The sequence below is a fragment of the Gobius niger genome (assembly GCF_951799975.1).
Source record: "Gobius niger genome assembly, chromosome: 14".
In the NCBI taxonomy this organism is placed as follows: Eukaryota; Metazoa; Chordata; class Actinopteri; order Gobiiformes; family Gobiidae; genus Gobius; species Gobius niger.
This window is the reverse complement of record NC_136865.1, coordinates 31806563-31832415: the sequence shown is the minus strand read 5'-3', so window position 1 is coordinate 31832415 and position 25853 is coordinate 31806563. Positions and strand designations below refer to the sequence as shown.

Below are 25853 nucleotides of genomic sequence, written 5' to 3'. Positions count from 1 at the left end.
CATACAACCTTCCACTTGTTCCAAGAGTCGATCCCATACCCGGCCGGAAATGTCCCCCTTGGACAAGTAGGCTCCCCCACTGCCCCATTTCTTTGTGAAAAAATCTTGTCAATTGCGTTGAGAGACCAGTTGATCAATTCCATGATTAACTGGTTAAGGAGCACAGCGAGCAGGGAGTCCAGAGAAAAATGAAGATAAGTCAGACAAGACACTAGCAGCAGCAGAAAAAAGCGGGGGCAGGAGAAGTCAGAAAACACGTCCGCTCTCGACAGAGGACAGGCAGGGTGTGTGACTCGTTGTAGGGATTGGTTTGTTTGCTTGTCTTGTGTTTTTTCGTTTCATGCCTTTACTGCTGTATCTGTTTCTGTGTTTGTTTGTTTTTTTGACAACCCTTGAAAACGAGATGGTGCATCTCAAGGGCTCAGACTCAGATTTATTTTATTCTCTTTTTTAAAGCTTTTAAATAAGGAGTGATGTTTCAGCAGCGTCGGCTTCAGACTCAGTGAAGTGCGAGCAGCTGCCGCTCAGTTTCACTTCAGTCTGAGGAGGTTTTTGTACGAGGCTTTTTCACTGTGTGTACACCCACTGACTGTTGATGGAGTGGAGACTCTGACAGTAATAAACAGTAAAATCTTCAGGCTGAACTCCACTGATGGTCAGAGTGAAGCTGGACCCAGATCCACTGCCTGAAAAACGACTGGGAACACCTGACACTCGAGTTGTTGCAAATTTGATAAGAACTTTAGGAGTTTCTCCATCTCTCTGTTGGTACCAGTGCAAGTAGTGACCATAAGTACTGTCATAATACACATTCTGACTGACAGAACACTGTATGTTCACGGTGGCCCCCAGGGCGGCGCTCACAGTCTGGGCCTGACTCACTGTCACTGTGAGTCCTCTGGACTCTGTGATGAAGACGCAGCAGAGGACAGTCCACACGAGGACACACACCAAAGTCATGTTGGAGATGAGGAGCTTCATGAAGGAGCTTCAGAGCAAAGAGTCACCTCTGAGGAATATAAAGAGTCACCTCTGAGGAATATAAAGAGTCACCTCTGAGGAATATAAAGAGTCACCTCTGAGGAATATAAAGAGTCACCTCTGAGGAATATAAAGAGTCACCTCTGAGGAATATAAAGAGTCCCGCTGGACCATGCAGCTGGTCATGCAAAGTGTCTATGAAAATGAGGCTCCACATCTGTGCAGCCGCAGGGTCTGTAACATCAGGATCAGAAAGCATCCATTTTCGGTCAAATTTAAAGGTTTCCCATAGAGTCCCTCAGGGCTGTGCTCTTGCTCTGTTAATGTTTAATGTTTTAAGACTATTTTTAGTTCGCAATAATAACTTCAAAATGACAGTATATCCACTAAAAATGATCGTCGCTGCATTAAATGTGTTCAACAAAAGTATATGTAGTTTATTTTTCCCATTTTAATCCCCAATGAATAAATACTATACTAGTTATTTACAGAGACTTATTTCATTCCTTTATTTGAGTTCCTTGTGGAGGGTTTATATGTTGCATAATCCATGTCTAAAAACAGGCTTTGTTTACTCATCCCTGACTCGATGAATGTTTTTACTAGTGTGAACAGCTGAATGGTCTCTCCAGTCTCTCAGCGCTGGGAGGTTTTTGTACGAGCGCTCTGTGAGTTTGTATCACTGTGGTTCACGTTCGGTGGAGGAACCAGACTGGAGCTCAACTGTGAGTCACTTCTTTTTCTTATTCATGAGAAAAATATGTTTAAACTTAATTAATGTCTTTTTCTAATTCATCTCATTTGTAAAGGTTGAGTGTCTTTTATTAATTATAGAATGTAAACGTACCGTTATCCGTGTCTGTGCGTTTCTATCGTCCCCAAACAAGTTTAAGTTAAACAGATCTTTGACTCGGTGAAGATTTGCAGCAGTAAATGGAGACGGTAAAGACGGAGTCGCAAATATAGATTTAAAAATATTCATACAAATATAAATGTATTACTCACAGTTTTTATATGAAATATTAGGAAAATGTTTCATCTTAATTTTGTGTCAAATCTATTTTGGCTGATATTGATTTATCTACTTTTTATTTTAAAGTGAGTTTATATAAAATAGCCTCCAGTTAAATCCGTCTTTGGCTCTTGTTGTTCCTGACGTTTGTTTGATCTAAAACACAGAGACACAATTGAAAATAAATATTTGTCCCACATGGAAAATGTGACAGAAAATAGTGAAAACCAACAAAATGATGAATTATCAAATAAATAGTTTATTTTAACTGACAGTTTGTTTTTTCAAACTGAACTAAGTTAAAGGTTTTATATAAAATATTTCCCTTATTTTTGTTTCTTCCAAAATGAAGAAACTTAAACTTTCATTAGTTTCATTAGTTTTATCTTTTATTTGTAAAGCGTTTTCTCTCAGATCAGTTTAAAAATATAAAAGTGAAGTGACTCTGTCTCAGGGGAAACTCTGGGGACGTTTGTCTTTAGCTCTGAAACCTTTCAGTGGTTCAGCTTCAGTGGAGTCTGTGGCAGCTGTTTTTCAAACCACATTCATTACAAAAGAGAGAAACATCATTTCATCTTTGTCCAAACTCCTGATTCTTTGTTTCTTTGTTTGTGCTGCTTTTCTTGAGTCAAAAGGATCTTTGTGGTGACTCTGTGTCTCTGTGTCATAAACCCATATGTGTCTCTGATTGGCCCTTGTGCTGTGTCCGCAGTGGGTCGAGTGGCCCCCGCCCTCACAGTGCTGCCCCCCTCCAGGTCGGAGCTGGCCCAGGGGAAGGCCACCCTCATGTGCCTGGCCAACAAGGGCTTCCCGTCAGACTGGAGCGTGTCCTGGAAGGTGTCCGGCGCCGGCGTGAGCGCTGTGGAGCAGAGGAGCCCCGCGCTGCCGCTAAAGGACGGCCACTACAGCTGGAGCGTGGGCCTGACGCTGACCGCACAGCAGTGGAGGGAGGGCGCTGTGGCTGTGAGCTGTGAGGCCAGACAGGGCTCCCAGAGTCCAGTGTCCCACACACTGAGCGCACTGCAGTGTTCCCAGGACTGACACAGCGCCCCCTGCTGTCACTGAGCGCACTGCAGTGTTCCCAGGACTGACACAGCGCCCCCTGCTGTCACTTCTGCTGAGATACAGAGCTCTGCATTATCATCTGCTTTAATAAACTCCTCACTGCTTTCTGCTCATGTCTGCTCCTCTTTTATATGGAAATAAATAATTTACATCTTGAAAATCTTCTCCTTAATAAATAAAAAATATCAGAAATTGCAACAATGTCTCTGTTTTTTTAATACATGTTTACATCATAGGTTTTTACATTTTATATATTTCACATATTATATGAAAGAACTCACACACAGAATCCTGGAGTCAGTGGCATTTACAGTTTCAATGTTAATCCAACACTAATTTAGCTTTAATTGTATCTTATTTATTAAGTCACTTCCAGATGTTATGAAGTTTATGGAAAATAATCATTATTTTAGATTACAGTGTTTGTTTGAATAACAAATAATAATTAAAGCTCCCCCTCCCCCCCTCGGCCTCACACCCAACCGGGCCTCACGATTGCCCCGGCAGGAGCTGTAACTCCATACTGATGTGGGCCTGATGTGGGCCTGATGTGGGCCTGATGTGGGCCTGATGTGGGCCTGATGTGGGCCTGATGTGGGCCTGATGTGGGCCTGATGTGGGCCTGGAGGAGAGAGGTCATTTCAGGTCATTTTTCCAACACAAGCACAGCAATAACCGCCGTACTGAGAAATATCATACAATGTGTGCACGTAAAAGAAGAAAGGCATTAGAGGCGGACAGGAAACAGCCAAACCGAACTTCTTGTGATTGTACGGTTCAATAAAAAGTGGGAGGAGTCTTTGGATATTTCCACACTCAGATCCACTGCTCTCACTTTATGCACCTGCACATCTGTAAATACAATCCAGCTGTTCTTTGTCCAATTGTTGTGGTCGAATAATATTTTACTACAGAGCTTCAATAAAGCCCTCACTGCTTTCTGCTCCTCTTTCATGTAAAAATAAATCATTGACATCAGAAAAATCTTCTCATTAATGAAATAAAAATATCAGAAATTGCAACAATGACTCCGTGTTTTTTAGCACAACTATAGTTTCATGATTTCATAATATTTTTGACAATTTAACCTCTTAACTCTCACTAATCTGAACCGAGGCAAATTTTCTCCAGTTTGGCTTTTTCTAAAAGCTTCTGGAAAATAAGCAGCAAAAGAGCCACGGAAACGAGACGTGAACAAGGATGAAAATGCAACAAAAAAGCAACAAAAACACAACAACAAAGCGGAAAAAAGCAACAAAAAAGGGGAATCTGTGTTAACTTTTAAATGAGGCCTATAGGCTGTAAACTTAAGAGGTAAACTTAATTATTTTTTTTTATTTTAATATATCTTTATTTGAATTGGGACAGTGCACATTAATCAACATGTGTTTCTTCAACATGGAAATGTGCCGGACTTTGCCATATGGGCTCATTTTCATCCGTCGTCTCCTGGCAGGTTGACGTCATGACAGGACAAACACAGGCACAAACATACAGAAAAACACCATCACAGAGACATAAAAAGACAGTGAATGACGAATGACAACATTAAATATGTAAAAAGTCGTCACTGTTTATTTCCCTTATGTGTTTTCGTCACTTTATTAATTACTTTTTTGCTGCTCTTTTGTCACTTTTCTGCTGGATTTTTTTCATTTTTTGTTGGATTTTTTTCATTTTTTATTGGATTTTTGTCATTTTTTTGTTGGATTTTTGTCATTTTTTGCTGGATTTTTGTCATTTTTTGTTGGATTTTTGTCACTTTTTGTTTGATTTTTGTCATTTTTTGTTTGATTTTTGTCATTTTTTGTTTGATTTTTGTCATTTTTTGTTGGATTTTTGTCATTTTTGTGTTAATTTTTTGTCATTTTTCTGCTGGAATTTTGTCATTTTTTGCTGGATTTTTGTCATTTTTTGTTGGATTTTTGTCACTTTTTGTTGGATTTTTTTCACTTTTCTGCTGGAATTTTGTCATTTTTGTGTTAATTTTTTGTCATTTTTCTGCTGGAATTTTGTCATTTTTTGCTGGATTTTTGTCATTTTTTGTTGGATTTTTGTCACTTTTTGTTGGATTTTTGTTATTTTTTATTGGATTTTTGTCATTTTTTGTTGGATTTTTATCATTTTTTGTTGATTTTTTGTCACTTTTCTGCTGGATTTTTGTCATTTTTTTGGTCACTTTTTGTCGCTTTTTTGTTTTTTGTTTTTGTCATCCTCATTTTCTTCTCGTTTTTTGTTGCTGTTTTGAAGAAGCTTTTAGATTTGGAGAATTTGGAGAACAGGAGAAAACATGTTCAGGTGGGAGTTAAGAGGTTAACACATTTATTAAGTCACTTTATATAAATTCCAGATGCTGTTAAGTTTATGAAAAATAATCATTATTTTAGATTACAGTGTCTGTATGAAAAACAAATAATAATAATCAAAATATTTTATTCACTTTCACAAAATTAAATTTGTTTTCAGGATTTGGTCGAGATTTTTCTATAGTTTGTGCGTCTCATATTTTTTCACAATTGTAATATATTAAAGATTATTGACTTTGCAGGTTAATTGTTTGTGAACAGCTGCAGGGTCTGTATCATCAGAGTCAGTCTCAGTTTTTTCACACATTTATGATTTTTCGTTTTATGTTTAGATTTATTTCAACAAACACTCACACGAGTTTTAAGTTTACGATCATTAAAATATGTGTCATTTCAACTTTACGTTTATTGAGAGTAAATAAATCATGAAACCTCCAGATTCCCCTTTTGGCTGAAAGTCCTTTAAAACCAACATCACACCCGGGTTTTTCCTGGTTCGCAGCCGGAGCCTTTGGTCAGCGAGCACTTGTACCTCGACCACCTTTACGTCCGTGTCTGTCGGCTCGGCTCGTCAGGAACATTTCAAAAGGTTTTTCATGGTGTCCCTCAGGGCTCGTTTCTTGCTCCATCACTATTTATTTTATGTTTACCTTCTGTATAAAAATGCAGTAATTAAAGATTTGCAGTCTTTGTATTGAGCAACAAAACCAAAGTACATTTAACGTGTACTTTATTAAACAGTGATTTTTCAAATGTTTAGAAAGTATTTTGCTCTTTTGTGTTTTTTAGTTTTCTCTTGTACTTTTATTAGGCTTGACAAAGACTTATATTTAGGACGGTGCCAACAAGAGAAACAGAGAACTCCTCCAGACAAAGTCAAACTTACAAGAATGTCTTGCATCTTTTGTAGTTCGTGTCATATTGTAGTTTGATTGTTTACTGTGGAAAGCTTTGTGTGTTTGTGTATTTGGCTGCTTGAGTGAATGTGTGCGCTGCAGTGGACCAGTGGTGTTTGTGTGGGTGTGTTACTCGTTGTAGGGATTGGTTTGTTTGCTTGTCTGGTATTTTTTCGTTCCATGCCTTTACTGCTGTATCTGTTTCTGTGTTTGTTTGTTTTTTTGACAACCCTTGAAAACGAGATGGTGCATCTCAAGGGCTCAGACTCAGATTTATTTTATTCTCTTTTTTAAAGCTTTTCAATAAGGAGTGATGTTTCAGCACCGTCGGCTTCAGACTCAGTGAAGTGCGAGCAGCTGCCGCTCAGTTTCACTTCAGTCTGAGGAGGTTTTTGTACGAGGCTTTTTCACTGTGTGAACACCCACTGACTGTTGATGGAGTGGAGACTCTGACAGTAATAAACAGTAAAATCTTCAGGCTGAACTCCACTGATGGTCAGAGTGAAGCTGGACCCAGATCCACTGCCTGAGAAACGACTGGGAACATCTGACACTCGATTTGATGCCCAGTAAATAAGAGCTTTAGGAGTTTCTCCATCTCTCTGTTGGTACCAGTGCAAGTAGTGACCGTTTGAATCAGTGTAAACATTCTGACTGACAGAACACTGTATGTTCACGGTGGCCCCCAGGGCAGCGCTCACAGTCTGGGCCTGACTCAGAGTCACTGTCTGTCCTCTGGACTCTGTGATGAAGATGCAGCAGAGGACAGTCCACACGAGGACACACACCAAAGTCATGTTGGAGATGAGGAGCTTCATGAAGGAGCTTCAGAGCAAAGAGTCACCTCTGAGGAATATAAAGAGTCACCTCTGAGGAATATAAAGAGTCCCGCTGGACCATGCAGCTGGTCATGCAAAGTGTCTATGAAAATGAGGCTCCACATCTGAGCAGCCGCAGGGTCTGTAACATCAGGATCAGAAAGCATCCATTTTCGGTCAAATTTAAAGGTTTCCCATAGAGTCCCTCAGGGCTGTGCTCTTGCTCCTTCAATGTTTAATGTTTTAAGACTATTTTTAGTTTGCAATAATAACTTCAAAATGACAGTTTATCCACTAAAAATGATCGTCGCTGCATTAAATGTGTTCAACAAAAGTATATGTAGTTTATTTTTCCCATTTTAATCCCCAATGAATAAATACTATACTAGTTATTTACAGAGACTTATTTCATTCCTTTATTTGAGTTCCTTGGGGAGGGTTTATATGTTGCATAATCCATGTCTAAAAACAGGCTTTGTTTACTCATCCCTGACTTGATGAATGTTTTTACTAGTGTGAACAGCTGAATGGTCTCTCCAGTCTCTTAGCACTGGGAGGTTTTTGTACGAGCGCTCTGTGAGTTTGTATCACTGTGGTTCACGTTCGGTGGAGGAACCAGACTGGAGCTCAACTGTAAGTCACTTCTTTTTCTTATTCATGAGAAAAATATGTTTAAACTTAATTAATGTCTTTTTCTAATTCATCTCATTTGTAAAGTTTGAGTGTCTTTTATTAATTATAGAATGTAAACGTACCGTTATCCGTGTCTGTGCGTTTCTATCGTCCCCAAACAAGTTTAAGTTAAACAGATCTTTGACTCGGTGAAGATTTGCAGCAGTAAATGGAGACGGTTAAGACGGAGTCGCAAATATAGATTTAAAAATATTCATACAAATATAAATGTATTATTCAGTTTTTTATATGAAATATTATGAAAATGTTTCATCTTTTTTTTGCGTCAAATCTATTTTGCTGATTTTGATTTCTGATGTGGTGCCTGATGTGGGCCTGATCTGGGCTACTCTCTAAATCTCTGGGCCAAAATTCGTTCCCAGCACGTCACTGGAGGAGAGACGTCATTTCAGGTCATTTTTTTAACAAAAGTACAGCAATAACAGCCGTACTGAGAAATATCTTACAATATGTGCACGTAAAAGGAGAAAAGCATTAGAAAAGCGTCATGTGTGTGTTTGAACTCTTTCACCTGAGACCACGATCACTGAGCAATAACTCTATACAAATATGGGTTTGCCGAGTCCCAAAAAAATATAAAGAGTTGTGGTTGAAATCGATCCAGCGATTTTAGATTTATTGTAAAAAACATCATTCAAACTACAGTTTAAGCAGTATTTATTGAATCATTTTATAATTATAATTAGGGCAAATTCCCTGGGGCCCCAAAGATTTGAGAGAGTGCTCCAGCCCTGCAGAACACTCGATAGATGAAGCAATATTCTGGTGAGACCCATATAGTACAAGGAACACACAGAGAGACGGACAGGAAACAGCCAAACTGAACTTCCTGTGATTGTACAGTTAAAAAAAAATGAATTTGGAGGCAAAAACTTTTAAATTAAAGCTTCTTTCTGGGAGAGAGGGGTTGTATAAATATATATAAGTCTAAAACTGTGGCTTTTGTAAATACAATGGGAAAGTGGGAAAATTGACGAATATCAGAAGAAGCTCTGACAGAGGCCAACATGCTGCCAGAATAAGAACTCTGTGTTTTCACAGAGGATGGGCGGGCCCCTTAACAAGCCACTTAACAAGCCACTTAAAAATCCAATTGGCTGACTTCCTGTGCGTCCAAACTGCAATTTTCAAGGTATAGCTAGGGGGTGCTGTCCTGAGAGCAGGCTATACATTAATGGCTGCGTTCTGTTCAGTTTCGGCTGGTGCATTAGTGACCTGGATATGAGCTCTGTGGGCTTATGTCTGTGAGCGTAGTAGTAATAGACAGTGTAGGCGGTGTAAAAGTTTTAAAAAACGTGGCTTTGTCTTTAATTTCACTATGTTTAGATTCACTGTGCCAAATGTGATGTTATTCCAATGAAAAAACAGGGATTAGTTTGTTAAAACACAAGATGAGTCCAGACGGTTTCCCAATTGAAAGTGAAAATGGCCAACTTCCTGTGCGTCCGGGCGTGGCACTACAAGTCAGTTTTTGGTTTGTCCTGATGTCCCCTTTCACTGTGCCCAAGGGTTTGGACCTACGCCCAAACATAGACGTTTTCATATGAAGAGGGGGCAACTTTGAGGGGGCGCTGTGGAGCCATTTTGATTTGGGCGTGGCAAATTCAACCATTTCCATACATTTTGAAGAATTCACATTATAGAGTCACAGAGGCTCAGAAGGACCAAAGCAATAATGCATGTGAGCACCTTCACCTTGGGATCAGTGTAATAAACGTTTGCATTTCAAAGCAAAACAGCCTCAGGTCTGTCCAGTCAATTCAGGATTCATAACAAAGAATCGAGTCTGTGCTGAGCTTTTTTTAACTGCAGCTGATGTGAAGAGACCAAGAGAGAGTTTGACAAATATGAACCATTTCAACAGGAGTGCTGTTCACTTGGACAGGCCTGTTCCTGAAGTCTGTAATGAGCTCTTTAGTTTTTTCCACATTCAGGCCAGATTGTTTTGTTTGCACCATGTGATATGGAGGCTTAACCTCACCCCTATAGTGCAGCTCATTGTTGTCAGAAATCAAACCTATGATCATTGTATCGTCTGCACATTTATGTATGCTGGGATGTTTTGCCTCACAGTCAGAAGTTTACAGACTATACAATAAGGGAGTTCGAAAAAATCCTTGTGGTGCAGCAGTGTTTAAAACCACAGGAGATGAATCAGTGTTGCCCGCCCTCACAGTCTGTGGCCGTCCTGTCAGGAAATCGATCCACTTACAGATGGAAATAAGACCAAGGGCTTTGAGATGGAATGATTGTATTAAAAACACTTCTATAATCGACAAATAACATCCTGACATATTGTGACGATCTGTGATGTAACACAGTGTGTTGGGCTAATGAGACAGCATCATCCACAGTTCTGTTTGATTTATAAACTAACTATAGTGGATCAACCCTGGGACATGTGTTGTTTTTTATGTGCCTTCTCAATAGTTGCTCCAAACACTTAATTATCACCGAGGTTAAGTCGACTATATGGGGCTATAAAGTGATGATGTCATTGCTCTACTTCAGGGTGCAAAAGAACTTTACTCCTATTCTCTGAAATGACATTTACCTGATTGTAACCTGCTGTAGAGCCGACTACAAGGCTCTTTCTAAACATCTGATCACACAGAAATATTACATTTACTCTGGATTTTCTTCAGGGAAGCCATACCGCCTTTGCTCTGCCTGATCCCGTCAGATCTCTGAAGCTCAGCAGGAGTGGAAAAGGTCTGACATATTGACGACAAAAAGACGAGAGACGACTTATGCCATGTGAGAAAACACACGACACATTCATTCTCAACAATATAGACGGAACAGTCCACAAATGTAGTACCTGACTCATCTTTACAAATGTGTTTAATAAACTTGTACTTTGCCTCTTATTGTTTATTTTCAGTCTAGCATCTAAAAGTATTCAACTAACAGTATCAGAATTTACTGAATTGATTTCAATTAACATTTTTAAGTGATAATTTAATCATTTCATGTATTTGGAATTTTACATTTATTGGTAGGATTTTTTTAACTGATATATTCAGGCTGGAGTTTTATGACTGAATATGTTTTATGACATTATGACATGTGCTGTGAGTTCACTGAAGCGAGTCACTTTCAGTTCAGTTTAGCTGAGGAGGTTTTTGTACGAGGCTTTTTCACTGTGTGAACACAACCTGACTGTTGATATAATGGAGACTCTGACAGTAATAAACAGTAGAGTCTTCAGGCTGAACTCCACTGATGGTCAGAGTGAAGCTGGACCCAGATCCACTGCCTGAAAATCGACTTGGGGCATCAGTGGTTCGGTTTGATATGCGATAGATGAGAGCTTTAGGAGGTTTTCCATATCTCTGTTGGAACCAGTTTAAGACGTAGATGCCTCCTTTGAATTTAGTCAGATCTTGACTGACAGAACACGGTATGTTCACGGTGGCCCCCAGGGCGGCGCTCACAGTCTGGGCCTGAGTCACTGTCACTGTCTGTCCTCTGGACTCTGTGATGAAGACACAGCAGAGGACAGTCCACACGAGGACACACACCAAAGTCATGTTGGAGATGAAGAGCTTCGTGAAGGAGCTTCAGAGCAAAGAGTCACCTCTGAGGAATATAAAGAGTCACCTCTGAGGAATATAAAGAGTCACCTCTGAGGAATATAAAGAGTCACCTCTGAGGAATATAAAGATTCACTGGATAATGCAGCCGCTCATGCAAAGTGGGAGGAGTCTCTCGGGAGTTGCGTTCAGGAACCGCCCTGAGCGTCAAGAAAAATGTGCAGCTGCTGATGCCCATTTACCATTGGAATTATCACTCGTTGTTTTCGGTTTTGTGGCTATTTTGACAGTTTTTCAAGAAGCTTTTAGATTTAGGTAAAGCCAAAGTGGAGAAAATGTTCTCAGTTCAGGTGGGGGTTAAGAGGTTAAAGTAATGTTTTGGTGACTCTGCCCATCTCTGAAGAATTGGTTAAACTGTGACGACCCTCTCACTGTTGTGCCTCTAATTGTCCACACGGGGGCGACATCGGCCTCTTTTTAGTTCATGTTCATGACCACACATGAAGCACATGTTTACAATAGGCAGGAACCATTTTCATATTTAAAATCTATAATATTAAAGTAGTAATGCAACTCATTCACACCACGTGAATTAGCCTTAAGGCTGCAGGGAAAAAGGTCCCGGGTTCGATTCCCACCTGGACGGGGCCTTTCTGTGGAGTTTGCATGTTCTCCCTGTGTCTGTGTAGGTTTCCTCCGGTTTCCCCTGCGACTAAAAACATGTACAATAAGTGAATCTTCCAGGTGTTTCTGACCATCAGCCTGGCCTTAAATCCTCCTCTGATTCTGACTTGTATTAATAGATTATGATTTATTTATTTTGTAGAACATTTGCAAACACACTTACAGGAACCACTGACCTACTGAGGACACAAATATAAAACACTGATTCTGAAGGTCGCTCATTTATTTATCAGCATTTTATTTTAAAAACCTCACTTTACTTTAATCATTTGAAGTCTCTGCTGTTAAGTCTTTCCAAGTGTCTTAAACCAAAGAATGTTTCCTGATTTAAGTCTCAAATTGAAGCTACTGAGAAACCGTTATTCGTGCACAAAGGGGAAAGTGTTTTTGCAACAGCCATGAATCAACGGCACATATAGAGTTAAAAGTGGCAAAAGTATAAAAATCGAGGTCCACATCGTGAATGAGAATTGATTCAATCTGAGGGAAAATAGAAAATCCTGACATAAAAACTGTAATATTCTAAGTAATAGTTTTCCAGACTTCAGCCCAGTCTCTTTGGTTCGTTTCCAGTTTGTGTTGAGTTGATTTAAAACGTGTTTGATTTCAAAGCCCTCATGTCCTCGTCTGAACTCCTGAATGTTTGTGACTCAGAGCGTTGAGGTGGTTAAATCAGCTCCTGCTGGACGTCCCCAGAGTCAGGACTAAACACTGGGGAGACGGGCCCAGACTCTGGAATAATGGATATCCAGACATAAACCGTCCCTGACTTTGTCCTTTTTAAACCCAGGCTCATTTATTCAGACTGGCTTTAACACTCAGGAACACGGACACGCTTTGCTTCACGGCTTCATCCAAGTCTTTTCAATGTTTTACCCTCATTTCAATTGTTTTATTATAATTTTAAACTTTGGTCTTTGAGGGATTTAAAGGAGTTCATAACGAGTCGTTAAAAAAGTTTAGTCTGAAAAATCCACTAATGTAGAACAAGACGTATTTAATCAAAGCACAACTTGTGTCTTACTGTTGTTTATTTTCAGTTTTATTTTTCATTTGAAGCTTTGAAAGTAATTTTATTAATAATAGTTATAATTATGATTTATTTGAATAATTTTGTGTGTGAAGAGTTTTACTTTTATTGTAATAAATATTATGAGTAGATTGTTGGGGTTTTATGGTCGTACGTGTCATAAAGTCTGTGAGTTCAGTGAAGCGAGTCAGTTTCAGTTCAGTCTGAGGAGGTTTTTGTACGAGTCTTTTTCACTGTGTGAACGGGTGGTCGTAACCCTGCTGACAATAATAAACTCCTGCATCTTCAGCCTCAAATCCACTGATGGTCAAAGTGAAGTCAGTCCCAGAACCACTTCCTCTGAAACGACTGGAGACTCCAGTGTGACGAGAAGTAGCAGAATAGATCAATAGCTTTGGAGACTCTGAGCCTTTCTGAAGATACCAGGCAAGATAGCTAGAAACAGTTGAACTGGACTGACATCTGACAGAGGTCGAGGCTCCTCTCTCCACAGCTGCAGCTGCAGGAGTCTGAGTCAGGAGGATTTCTCCTGAAGAAGCTGAAAAACACAAGAAGAGTTATTGAGACAGACCCCGCAGGTGTCCAGAGGAGCAGTGTGTGACCCAGAGATGTCCTCACCCCGACCCAGGAGCCCCAGGGCCAGCAGGAACAGCTGCAGGGACATCAGGCTCATTGTGTTGTTGGTGTGGGAGTGTCTCTGAAGGAGCAGCACTGGGCTCTTAACGGCTGGACCACCAAACATATGCAAACACACCAGGGCTGAAAATCCATTCAGATTCACCAAATCAATTAGATTCACGATTCAGTTTGACTGATTTTAGATTCATTTAAGGAAATCACGCAGAACCAACTTTCCGTGGCGATGGACGACATTCTCAGAAGAACTAATGCTTCAAATAGTAGAAACTAAACATGTTAATTAGTAAAAAATATGAATATTTACATTGAAGAATTGAACCCCTTTTGTTGCCATGGTGATGATGCACCAGCTCAGCCAATCAGGCCTTTGACAGTAAACAACATGGCTGCCCCAGAGTGAACCTGTTTGGAAATAAATGACTAAATCTTTGTTTGGAAGAAATGCAGGAGCAGGAAACATGTGCAGAAGCCGTTTTCTATCCAGGGGAGCTCCTTCACTCGTTTTTAGCCACGCTGTGATTCCTGGAGGGCGAGAGGGACCAGCTCAAAATGAAGAGCACAACTATTGAAATAAACAGAGTTCACATGAAAATGGATCAGTCCAATGTGTTCCTTAGAGACACGGAGCTCGACCTTGTTAAGAAGTTGAAGTTTCTTGGGGAAACTCTGGATCCAACAGTGAAAACAAACACATTTGGGTGCAGTGGTTCAGATGAAGAAGGTGCTTTACTTTTGTCATGATACAAAAACTGTATAACACAGTTGGTCCTCTGGGTTTGACTCATCCTTCGCTGGGACGACCTGTAGGAGCAGTGGATGTCTCCAGATGTGGAGCCAGGCTGATGTTCAGAATAACCTGGCTGGAAGATTGACCTATTGTACATGTTTTTAGTGATAGGGGAAACAGGAGGAAACCTCCGCAGACACGGGGAGAACCTGCAAACTCCACAGAAAGGCCCCGTCCCTGGTGGGAATCCAACACGGACCTTCTAGCTGTGCAACCGCGCCTCACAGCAGGAAGGTCCCAAGTTTGATTCCCAACTGGGAATTCTTTGATGTTTCTGTTCGATGTTAAAGTTCAGACATATTTTCCTGCTCACGACAAAAGGTTCAGAATCAGTGACTGGATCATCTTCATTTGGAAAAAAACACAATGTTTATGTCACTTTTTAGAGTTTTTGTCAAATTATTTCAATGTTATTGTGATTGTCCATATTTATCAGTAAATCCTGTAAATTATTAAAGTCTATAAATGTTTTTTTTATTGTATATGGCAGTGATACAATAAAATATGTACAATAGGAATCACCTCAATAAGAGGTTCTTAACCGTCGTTCATTATGATGCTCATCTGAGCAGCTGCAGGGTCTGTAACATCAGGATCAGAAAAAGACACTGTCTCCATTTTAGGTCTAATCTAAAGGTTTCCCTGGAGTCCCAGGGCTGTGCTCTTGTGCCATTAATGTTTATTGTTTTAAGACTATTGTTAGTTTGCAATAATAACTTCAAAATGACAGTATATCTACTAAAAATGATTGTCACTGCATTAAATGTGTTCAACAATAGAATATATAGTTTATTTTTCCCATTTTAATCCCCAATGAATAAAAACTATACTAGTTATTTACAGAGACTTATTTCATTCCTTTATTTGAGTTCCTTGTGGAGGGTTTATATGTTGCATAATCCATGTCTAAAAACAAGCTTTGTTTACTCATCCCTGACTCGATGAATGTTTTTACTACTGTGAACAGCTGAATGGTCTCTCCAGTCTCTTAGCGCTGGGAGGTTTTTGTACGAGCGCTCTGTGAGTTTGTATCACTGTGGTTCACGTTCGGTGGAGGAACCAGACTGGAGCTCAACTGTAAGTCACTTCTTTTTCTTATTCATCAGAAAAATATGTTTAAACTTAATTAATGTCTTTTTCTAATTCATCTCATTTGTAAAGTTTGAGTGTCTTTTATTAATTATAGAATGTAAACGTACCGTTATCCGTGTCTGTGCGTTTCTATCGTCCCCAAACAAGTTTAAGTTAAACAGATCTTTGACTCGGTGAAGATTTGCAGCAGTAAATGGAGACGGTAAAGACGGAGTCGCAAATATAGATTTAAAAATATTCATACAAATATAAATGTATTACTCAGATTTTTATATGAAATATTATAAAAATGTTTCATTTTATTTTTGCGTCAAATCTATTTTGGCTGATTTTGATTTATCTACTTTTTAATTTAAAGTGAGTTTATATAAAATAGTCTGTAGTTAAATCCGTCTTTTGCTCTTTTTGTTCCTGACGTTTGTTTGATCTAAAACACAGAGACACGATTGAAAATAAATATTTGTCTCACATGGAAAATCCGTTTTTGCAAAAGCAAAATGAATCTAGAAAATAGTGAAAAACGAACAAAATGATGAAATTTCAAACCAATAAAATCTGAAATGTAAAAGATTAGTTCTACATCTTTTCAAACTGAACTAAGTTAAAGGTTTTACATAAAATATTTCCCTTATTTTTGTTTCTTCCAAAATGAAGAAACTTAAACTTTCATTAGTTTCATTAGTTTTATCTTTTATCTGTAAAGCGTTTTCTCTCAGATCAGTTTAAAAATATAAAAGTGAAGTGACTCTGTCTCAGGGGAAACTCTGGGGACGTTTGTCTTTAGCTCTGAAACCTTTCAGTGGTTCAGCTTCAGTGGAGTCTGTGGCAGCTGTTTTAAAGTATTTCATGATTATCTTGTTTTCCCGTTTACTTGAAGGCACTTTATCTGAAGTATCTGAATAATTAGTATAAGTATTGAATAATTTTCATCCAACTTCAGTAAATCGTAAACTCAGACTGTGAACAAACACTGTACAAAATGAAAAAGCTTTTGAATCAGTTTTATGAACTTGTAAGTTAGTTTTCTGGTATTTCTGTGACGGTGACTCTGAAAGTGACACTAAAGTTGTGAAATGTGCCTTTTAACTTGTCCCTGTGAAGAATCAGGAGCCGACAAATATGTTAGGAATGAGTTCAGACACAACTAACATTTGAATGTACCGGAATCCCCTTTTCATTTCCTGTAATAGAAACATTAGGTTTGTTCATGTCATTGATCAGTTTAGTTTGTGTTGTTTAATAAAGAAGGTGTTTCCCCTGAAGCCGGTCTGTGGAAGGTTTGCTTTACTGAGAGCAGCTGAAACTGAAGCCTCTTTGAGCTCATTCTGTTCTTTTTCTTGTTATTTATTGTTCACAGTGTTTGGTCGAGTGGCCCCCGCCCTCACAGTGCTGCCCCCCTCCAGGTCGGAGCTGGCCCAGGGGAAGGCCACCCTCATGTGCCTGGCCAACAAGGGCTTCCCGTCAGACTGGAGCGTGTCCTGGAAGGTGTCCGGCGCCGGTGTGAGCGCTGTGGAGCAGAGGAGCCCCGCGCTGCCGCTAAAGGACGGCCACTACAGCTGGAGCGTGGGCCTGACGCTGACCGCACAGCAGTGGAGGGAGGGCGCTGTGGCTGTGAGCTGTGAGGCCAGACAGGGCTCCCAGAGTCCAGTGTCCCACACACTGAGCGCACTGCAGTGTTCCCAGGACTGACACAGCGCCCCCTGCTGTCACTGAGCGCACTGCAGTGTTCTCAGGACTGACACAGCGCCCCCTGCTGTCACTGAGCGCACTGCAGTGTTCCCAGGACTGACACAGCGCCCCCTGCTGTCACTGAGCGCACTGCAGTGTTCTCAGGACTGACACAGCGCCCCCTGCTGTCACTTCTGCTGAGATACAGAGCTCTGCATTAACATCTGCTTTAATAAACTCCTCACTGCTTTCTGCTCATGTCTGCTCCTCTTTTATATGGAAATAAATAATTTACATCTTGAAAATGTTCTCATTAATAAATAAAAAATATCAGAAATTGCAACAATGTCTCTGTTTTTTTTAATACATGTTTACATCATAGGTTTCCATTTTATATATTTCACATATTATATGAAAGAACTCACACACAGAATCCTGGAGTCAGTGGCATTTACAGTTTCAATGTTAATCCAACACTAATTTAGCTTTAAATGTATCTTATTTATTAAGTCACTTCCAGATGTTTTTAAGTTTATGGAAAATAATCATTATTTTAGATTACAGTGTTTGTTTGAATAACAAATAATAATTAAAGCCACAAACCCCCCCTCGGCCTCACACCCAACCGGGCCTCACTCTTGCCCCGGCAGGAAAAGCATTAGAAAAGTGTCAAAGCCATATTTGAACAAACAAACTCCTACACCGAAGACCAGCACACTATCACTGAGCTGTAACTCCATACTGATGTGGGCCTGATGTGGGCCTGATGTGGGCCTGATGTGGGCCTGATGTGGGCCTGATGTGGGCCTGGAGGAGAGAGGTCATTTCAGGTCATTTTTCCAACACAAGCACAGCAATAACAGCCGTACTGAGAAATATCATACAATGTGTGCACGTAAAAGAAGAAAGGCATTAGAGGCGGACAGGAAACAGCCAAACCGAACTTCTTGTGATTGTACGGTTCAATAAAAAGTGGGAGGAGTCTTTGGATATTTCCACACTCAGATCCACTGCTCTCACTTTATGCACCTGCACATCTGTAAATACAATCCAGCTGTTCTTTGTCCAATTGTTGTGGTCGAATAATATTTTACTACAGAGCTTCAATAAAGCCCTCACTGCTTTCTGCTCCTCTTTCATGTAAAAATAAATCATTGACATCAGAAAAATCTTCTCATTAATGAAATAAAAATATCAGAAATTGCAACAATGACTCTGTGTTTTTTAGCACAACTATAGTTTCATGATTTCATAATATTTTCTGATTTTTCATTGACAATTTAACCTCTTAACTCTCACTAATCTGAACCGAGGCAAATTTTCTCCAGTTTGGCTTTTTCTAAAAGCTTCTGGAAAATAAGCACCAAAATAGCCACGGAAACGAGACGTGAACAAGGATGAAAATGCAACAAAAAAGTGAAAACTGTGTTAACTTTTAAATGAGGCCTATAGGCTGTAAACTTAAGAGGTGAATTCATTATTTTATGTTTTAATGTATATTTCATGTTTATATTTTATGACTAAATCAGAATTAATAAACAGAATCCTGGAGTCAGTGACATTTACAGTTTCAATGTTAATACAACAATAATTTAGCCAAAACCAAATGCATTCCCTCCTTTTTTTTAATTTATTTTTTTATTTTAATATATCTTTATTTGAATTGGGACAGTGCACATTAATCAACATTTGTTTCTTCAACATGGAAATGTGCCGGACTTTGCCATATGGGCTCATTTTCATCCGTCGTCCCCTGGCAGGTTGATGTCATGACAGGACAAACACAGGCACAAACATACAGAAAAACACCATCACAGAGACATGAAAAGACAGTGAATGATGAATGACAACATTAAATATGTGAAAAGTCGTTACTTTTTATTTCCCTTATGTGTTTTTGTCACTTTATTAATTACTTTTTTGCTGCTCTTTTGTCATTTTTCTGCTGGATTTTTGTCACTTTTTTGCTGGATTTTTGTCATTTTTTGCTGGATTTTTGTCATTTTTTGCTGGATTTTTGTTGGATTTTTGTCATTTTTTTGTTGGATTTTTGTCATTTTTTGCTGGATTTTTGTCATTTTTTGTTGGATTTTTGGCATTTTTTGTTGGATTTTTGTCTTTTTTTGTTGGATTTTTGTCATTTTTGTGTTAATTTTTTGTCATTTTTTGTTGGATTTTTGTCATTTTTTGCTGGATTTTTGTCATTTTTTGCTGGATTTTTGTCATTTTTTGTTGGTTTTTGTCATTTTTTTGTTTGATTTTTGTCATTTTTTGTTGAATTTTTGTCATTTTTTTGTTGGATTTTTGTCATTTTTTTTTGGATTTTTGTAATTTTTCTTTGTTGAATTTTTGTCACTTTTCTGCTGGATTTTTGTCTTTTTGTCGCTTTTTTGTTTTTTGTTTTTGTCGTCCTCATTTTCTTCTCGTTTTTTGTCGCTGTTTTGAAGAAGCTTTTAGATTTGGAGAATTTGGAGAACAGGAGAAAACATGTTCAGGTGGGAGTTAAGAGGTTGACACATTTATTAAGTCACTTTATATAAATTCCTGATGCTGTTAAGTTTTTAAAAAATAATCATTATTTTAGATTACAGTGTCTGTGTGAAAAACAAACAATAATAATAAAAATATTTTTGTTTTCAGGATTTGGTCGAGATTTTTCCACAGTTTGTGCGTCTCATATTTTTTCACGATTGTAATATATTAAAGATTATTGACTTTGCAGGTTAATTGTTTGTGAACAGCTGCAGGGTCTGTATCATCAGGGTCAGTCTCAGTTTTTTTCACACATTTATTTATTCCGATGATTTTTCGTTTTATATTTAGATTTATTTCAACAAACACTCACACGACTTTTTACTTTACGATCAGGACTGAGTTAAAATATGTGTCATTTCAACTTTACGTTTATTGAGAATAAATAAATCATGAAACCTCCAGATTCCCCTTTTGGCTGAAAGTCCTTTAAAACCAACATCACACCCGGGTTGTTCCTGGTTCGCAGCCGGAGCCTTTGGTCAGCGAGCACTTGTACCTCGACCACCTTTACGTCCGTGTCTGTCGGCTCGGCTGGTCAGGAACATTTCAAAAGGTTTTTCATGGTGTCCCTCAGGGCTCGTTTCTTGCTCCATCACTATTTATTTTATGTTTACCTTCTGTATAAAAATGCAGTAATTAAAGATTTGCAGTCTTTGTATTGAGCAACAAAACCAAAGTACATTTAACGTGTACTTTATTAAACAGTGATTTTTCAAATGTTTAGAAAGTATTTTGCTCTTTTGTGTTTTTTAGTTTTCTCTTGTACTTTTATTGGGCTTGACAAAGACTTATATTTAGGACGGTGCCAACAAGAGAAACAGAGAACTCCTCCAGACAAAGTCAAACTTACAAGAATGTCTTGCATCTTTTGTAGTTCGTGTCATATTGTAGTTTGATTGTTTACTGTGGAGAGCTTTGTGTGTGTGTGTGTATTTGGCTGCTTGAGTGAATGTGTGCGCTGCAGTGGACCAGTGGTGTTTGTGCGGGTGTGTTACTCGTTGTAGGGATTGGTTTGTTTGCTTGTCTGGTATTTTTTCGTTTCATGCCTTTACTGCTGTATCAGTTTCTGTGTTTGTTTGTTTTTTTGACAACCCTTGAAAACGAGATGGTGCATCTCAAGGGTCAGACTCAGATTTATTTTATTCTCTTTTTTAAAGCTTTTAAATAAGGAGTGATGTTTCAGCAGCGTCGGCTTCAGACTCAGTGAAGTGCGAGCAGCTGCCGCTCAGTTTCACTTCAGTCTGAGGAGGTTTTTGTACGAGGCTTTTTCACTGTGTGAACACATCCTGACTGTTGATGATGTGGAGACTCTTACAGTAATAAACAGTAGAATCTTCAGGCTGAACTCCACTGATGGTCAGAGTGAAGCTGGACCCAGATCCACTGCCTGAAAAACGACTGGGAACATCTGACACTCGATTTGATGCTCGATAAATAAGAGCTTTAGGAGCTTCTCCATCTCTCTGTTGGTACCAGAAGAACCAGTGACCATAAGTACTGTCATAATGCACACTCTGACTGACAGAACACTGTATGTTCACGGTGGCCCCCAGGGCGGCGCTCACAGTCTGGGCCTGAGTCACTGTCACTGTCTGTCCTCTGGACTCTGTGATGAAGACGCAGCAGAGGACAGTCCACACGAGGACACACACCAAAGTCATGTTGGAGATGAGGAGCTTCATGAAGGAGCTTCAGAGCAAAGAGTCACCTCTGAGGAATATAAAGAGTCACCTCTGAGGAATATAAAGAGTCACCTCTGAGGAATATAAAGAGTCACCTCTGAGGAATATAAAGAGTCACCTCTGAGGAATACAAAGAGTCACCTCTGAGGAATATAAAGAGTCACCTCTGAGGAATATAAAGAGTCACCTCTGAGGAATATAAAGAGTCACCTCTGAGGAATATAAAGAGTCCCGCTGGACCATGCAGCTGCTCATGCAAAGTGGGAGGAGTCTCTTGGGAGCTGCGTTCAGGAACCGCCCTGAGCCTCAGGAGAAACTGTGGAGCTGCTGAGGCGCGACGCTCTGCACCGTCTAAAACCAGTGCATTATTATTATTATTCTTTTGCAAATCCAACAGTCAGAGTTCTTCATGGAGGGGCCTCATTATACAGGTCATATATTAGGATATCATGAAAAAGTTCCTGTAATTCAACTCAAAATGTTTCACTAATATATGTTATAGACTCAATACGTGCAAAGTGACAAATTAATCCTTTATTTGTTATAATGTTGACGATTGTGGCTTACAGTCCATTTTCAAAATATTCAAGTTTTATGAGATTATGATTTTGAAGTTTTGAAGTCCTTGTTGAAGACCCACTTGTTTGTGAAGGCTTTTAACAAAAACTGAGCAGGACATTTTTTTTTGTTGCTGGCATTTGTGTTTTGTATTTTTGTGTGTACTTCTGCATCTCTATTTTGTATATTTTAAATTTGAATAGTGTATTTTATATATATATATATATATGTATGTTTGTGTACAGCACTTTGGGCAGCGATGCTTTATGAATAAACTTGACCTTGACCTTGACCTCATCCCCTGCGGCCTTGCACCCCCGTCCATTTTAGCTTTTAGATTTGGGTAAAACCAAACTGGAGGAAATGTGCTCGGTTCAGGCGGGAGTTAAGAGGTTAAAGCCCCGCCTGAACCAAGCACATTTTCTCCAGTTCGGTTTTACCCAAATCTAAAAGCTAAAATGGATCTTTTTTCCTCACGTCATCAGATTTTTTTTTTCATCATTTTTTTTGGGTATTCAACTCATTTTTGTCATTTTTTTGAGAATTTTTTATCACATTTTTGTCAACTTTTTGTTATTTTTTTGTGACATTTTTGTAACATTTTGTCAATTTTTTATCAATTTTTTGTAATTTTTTGTCCAATTATTGTCCATTTTTTTTGGCAATTTTTTATCACAATTTTGTCATTTTTTTTGTCACATTTTTGTCATTTTTTAGTATTTTTTTGTAAAAAATTTAGTAACATTTTGTCATATTTTTGTCAATTTGTCGTCCAATTTTTAGCCATTTTTTGTCATTTTTTGTCACAATTTTATCACATTTTTGTCATTTTTTTGTCCATTTTTTGTCATTTTTTTGTCACATTTTGTCATATTTTTTTATTTTTTTGTCACATTTAAAAAAAAGTTTTTGTCACATTTTTTAAATATTTATTTATTTTTTTGTCTTTTTTTTGTCATTTTTTTGTCATTTTTTGTCATTTTTTGTCAAATTTTAGTATTTTTTTTGTAAAATTTTTAGTAACATTTTGTCATATTTTTGTCAATTTGTCGTCAAATTTTTCGCCATTTTTTGTCATTTTTTTGTCACATTTTTTAAATTTTTTTGTCACATTTTTGTAAATTTTTTTGTCATTTTTTGTCATTTTTTTTTGTCATTTTTTTGTCATTTTTTTGTCATTTTTTTGTCATTTTTTTGTCATTTTTTTGTCATTTTTTGTCAAATTTTAGTATTTTTTGTGTAAAATTTTGAGCACATTTTTGTATTTTTTTGTAACATTGTTGTATCATTTGGTCATATTTTTGTCAATTTGTCGTCAATTTTTTATCAATTTTTTGTCTAGTTTTTATCAATTTTTTGTCATTTTTTATCCCATTTTTGTCACATTTTTGTAATTTTTTTTTCACATTTTTGTCATTTTTTTGTCATTTTTTTGTCGAATTTATGTCCATTTCTTGTGACATTTTTGCCACTTTTTCATCCATTTTTCGTCACTTTTTTGTCAATGTTTTCTCACTTTTTTGTCACATTTCCATCATTGTTTTCGTCTCAGTTTTGTTGCTATTTTCACAGCTTGTTTCCAGAAGCTTTTGGATTGGGGTAAAGCCGGTTCAGGCGGGGCTTTAAGAGCTTGTGTGAAATACAAAACCCTTGCCTTGTGTTTCTGAACATCAGCCTCACTCTGGGGGGAACATAGAGGAATAGCGCCCCCTGCTGTAAAAAGTGAAAAGCTACAGTTTATCATAGGGACGCACCGATATCACTTTTTCTCAAACCGATACGAGTACTTTGATTTGAGAACTCGCCGATACCGATACGAGTACAAGGCATTGTGTAAAGACAGAGGGACTTTTTGGTGAGTAATTACTTTCAGTACTTTTCTCTCTTACATTTCCTTGAGTGAACTCGGCTTCCATTGTACGAGAAGTTCAATCAGAATCAAACATATCACTGTCCATCATTCAGTCCATGTCCCACAGTTCCCAACGCCTGAGCTGGATTCATTAGGTTTATTTAATAATGGTGCTGAGGTTAGGGCTGCTCGATTATTGAAAAAATAATAATCACGATTATTTTTGTCATAATTGAAATCACGATTATTCAAATGATTATTTGTTGCCTTTAAAAAAAATCCATCAAAAAAGTGACAAAAATCCATCAAAAAAATGACAAAAATCCATCAAAAAAATGACAAAAATCCATTAAAAAAATGATAAAAATCCATCAAAAAAATGACAAAAATCCATTAAAAAAATGAAAAAAATCCATCAAAAAAATGACAAATATCCATCAAAAAAGTGAGAAAAATCCATTAAAAAAATGAAAAAAATCCATCAAATAAATGACAATCCATCAAAAAAATGACAAAAATCCATCAAAAAAATGACAAATATCCATCAAAAAAGTGACAAAAATCCATCAAAAAAGTGACAAAAATCCATCAAAAAAGTGACAAAAATCCATCAAAAAAGTGACAAAAATCCATTAAAAAAATGACAAAAATCCAGCAGAAAAAAAAATCCAGCAAAAAAGTGACAAAAAATCCAAAAATGAAAAATTAGAATAAAAAAAATAAAATATATATATATATATATATATATATATATATATATATATTATAATCGAATTTTTGCGATTATGAAATCGTAATCGAATTTCGATTAATTGCACAGCCCTAGCTGAGGTTACTTATCACTACTGCTAGTTTTGAGTTCAATTCTTAGTTTTGATTTCTAATAATTGCTTTTTTGCTTTACTGCAGCTCCGTGTGGATTTATCTGTGTGTTTATGACTTAGCAAAAAGTATATTCACGCTGTATCTGTGTGTCCAATGAAGAAAACAGTTGGTATTATTTGGTTTGTCCCGATTTACAGTTTTTTCTCCATTGGTTTTGAGTCATATCCTGGAACAGAAATGACATCCTTAAAAAAAAAGAACATTTAACCCCTAAACTCCCACCTGAACCGAGCACATTTTCTCCAGTTTGGCTTTACCCCAGTCCCAAAGCTTTTGGATAAAAGTGACGAAAAATTGATGAAAAAGTTGCAAAAATGTCACAAGGAATTGACAAAAATGTGACAAAAAAACGACAAAAATGTGACCAAAAAAAGACAAAAATGTGATAAAAATGTGACAAAAAAATGACAAAAAAAGACAAAAATGTGACAAATATTGGACAAAAATTATGATGAAAAAGTTGCAAAAATGTCAGAAGAAATTGACAAGAAATTGACAAAAAATGGACAAAAATGTGACAAAAAAAGACAAAAATGTGACAAAAATTTGACAAAAAATGACAAAAAATTGATTTAAAAATGATGACAAAATTACAATTTTTTTTTACAAAAAATGACAAAAATGTGACAAAAATGTGAATTAAAAAATGACAAAAAATTGTCAGCAGTGATGCGGTCGCTGTATCGGTCTGTCGTGGTGAAGAGGGAGCTGAGTCGGGGCAAAGCTCTCGATTTACCGCCCTCACCTATGGTCATGAGATTTGGGTCATGACCGAAAGGACAAGATCGCGAATACAAGCGGCCGAAATGAGTTTCCTTCGCAGGGTGGCTGGGCGCACCCTCCGAGATCAGGTGAGGAGCTCAGTTACCCGGGAGGAGCTCGGAGTAGAGTCGCAGCTGAGTTGGCTCGGGCATCTGTTTCGGATGCCTCCTGGTCGCCTCCCGCGGGAGGTGTCCCAGGCCTGTCCTAGTGGGACAAGGCCTCGTGGAAGACCCAGGACACGGTGGTGGGACTATGTCTCCGAGCTGGCCTGGTGTCGCCTCAGGGTCAGAACAGCTGGAGGAGGTGTGGCCTCGGGGTCAGAACAGCTGGAGGAGGTGTGTGTGGATCGGGAAGTTTGGGCATCTCTGCTGA

The 25853-nt window shown here is 38.2% G+C and overlaps 1 protein-coding gene and 2 gene segments (V, D, J or C); 1 reads left to right on the top strand and 2 right to left on the bottom strand.

Moving 5' to 3' along the window:
• LOC306973752 (unconventional myosin-Ig-like) overlaps positions 1 to 25853 on the top strand; it is a gene marked incomplete at its 3' end in the record, with an annotated part of 481166 nt that overhangs the window by 387202 nt on the left and 68111 nt on the right. The gene's annotated exons all lie outside the window — the stretch shown is intronic.
• LOC306973754 (immunoglobulin kappa variable 4-1-like) lies at positions 6668 to 7057 on the bottom strand. The segment is given in 1 exon: positions 6668 to 7057.
• On the bottom strand, positions 10912 to 11304 carry LOC306973753 (Ig kappa chain V region 3547-like). The segment is given in 1 exon: positions 10912 to 11304.